General features: G+C 30.6%; 2 protein-coding genes across 7 annotated transcripts in view; both read right to left on the reverse strand.

Moving 5' to 3' along the window:
• Positions 1-1,958, reverse strand: part of LOC125840531 (cytochrome P450 CYP72A219-like) — a 61,095-nt gene that overhangs the window by 38,910 nt on the left and 20,227 nt on the right. The gene's annotated exons all lie outside the window — the stretch shown is intronic.
• The window catches only part of LOC125840642 (epidermis-specific secreted glycoprotein EP1-like), a 41,978-nt gene that overhangs the window by 10,536 nt on the left and 29,484 nt on the right, over positions 1-1,958 (reverse strand). The window lies entirely within an intron of this gene.

The raw sequence follows: 1,958 nt of genomic DNA on the forward strand, positions 1-1,958 counted from the left end.
ACATAAAATTCAAAAAATTCGACTGAAAATCCGTAATATATAGAATCCAGAATATACACCATAATCAGTGATTTTAAACAACAAATCAAAATAAATAATGGAAATTACCTTGCCAATCGAGAAACTGCTTGAATTAATAAAGAGATTGTGTTTAACAATCGAGAAAATTTCTTGAATTAAAATATATATTTTGATGAACAATTTGTGAGCACCTTGAAGAAAGAGAATCTGGAAAAGTGAAAAAAGGGGTAGAAATGTGAAAGGTGAAGAAGGAAGGATAATGAGTATTGGTTTAATTTTTCTTTTCTTTTTAAACAGTTATTAATTTAGAATTTGGTTCAATATAAGATTGTTTTCATAAATAAAATTAATTTTAAATACTAAAATCTGAATACATATTATTTTCCAAAATATTGCCATTCTGACATTTTAAATAAATATTTTAAAGTGTTGTTATTTTGACTAATTATGTTAGATATTATGACTTAATTGCTAATTTTTCCTTTTTTCTTTGATAAGTCATTGCTATTGAAGTCTACCTAGTCTAGATATGTTGCGTATATTTTATCATTCAGATTCCAAAAATTGTTTCCTGCATTAGCTCAAAGTGCATTAAAATTCTAATAGTTACTAGTATTCCATGAATCACGCCATTTGTGTTTAATTAGTGGATGTGGAAATTGGCTCCGTTTAGAAACCACACATAGGTTATATATGTGCAATAGTTTTAGAATTTTCCATTTAGTACTACATGTAGCTAAGTTAAAAATCAACATTGTGTTCAGTTGGCTTAGAAACCAACATTGTCATATCACTATCTTAATTTGTTGAAATGGATTGTTTGATGAGAGTTCTCTATTAAGTTCTAATTTATGCAGAAACAAGCTATTGAGGCCGCACAAAAAGCTAACACGACTTTGTTTGGATGCGAGCACATGTCATACTTTTTTGAGAACTACAAAGTGGTCGCTGATATTTTTTGCCAATATATTTTTGTTGTTTGGAGGGAGTTGAGTTGGTTGCTTCTTATGTATTTGGCACTCTTAATCATAGAACACAATTCTTTCTCTCTGCTTCGAAATGCGAGTACCTAATTGGGAAGTATAGAGTTGGTTGTTTCCAAAAGACTCTCGACAGCTCTGCAGTAGAGTTTAACTTCTCCATTTTCAAGGACACCAACATTTCCAAGCTTGATCATTGAAGCAACAAATTCCCTGAAGAACGTAGCTTGATCATTGGCAAATGCCTTGACAATCAATCCAATTTTGTTGCCATTCAACAAACTCTCTGATGCAAAAACATCTTTGAGATGATTGTTCGAAATGTCTCCTAGAGACTTGCAATTCTGTAATTTTCAAATTTGTATTATCTCTTTGGCACTTGCTTCAATCAAGTTTACTCACCTAATCCAAGTCTACTCAATCAAATATAGGCCTTATTGCAGGATTCGATGGCCCTTGATTGGATTCTTAAGAAACGTTACTGTGATTAACGTTTTAGGAGTAAAATGTGACTCAAAGTAACGTATTATAAAACGTTACTCACAGTAACGTTTTTAGCTTAAAACTTTACTCACAGTAACGTTTTTAGCTTAAAGCGTTACTCACAGTAACGTTTCTCAACTTAACGCTGTCAGCACACGTCTGATATTTTTAAAAATAAAGTATATCCTAAAACGTTACTGTGAAATACGTTTATACTAGTTTTGTAAAATTTTAGAAAAACGTATTATTTTGGTGAATTCAAATAATGGCCTAGTTTGATCAAAACTTCAAGAAATAATAATTGAAAAAATAATTCAGCGAATATTTTAAAAATTATTGCATAGTGTAACAGTAAACATAATAATGTAGACAACCTAAAATATTTAAAAACCTTCTCCAAATTTCAATTGTGTCACATAAATTGAAATTGAGAGAACACCGTATATTGAACTCTTGCTAGCTCGGGTTCCCATG

The sequence above is a fragment of the Solanum verrucosum genome, unplaced genomic scaffold (assembly GCF_900185275.1).
Source record: "Solanum verrucosum unplaced genomic scaffold, falcon-dt-bn FXZP01000277.1, whole genome shotgun sequence".
Lineage (NCBI taxonomy): Eukaryota > Viridiplantae > Streptophyta > Magnoliopsida > Solanales > Solanaceae > Solanum > Solanum verrucosum.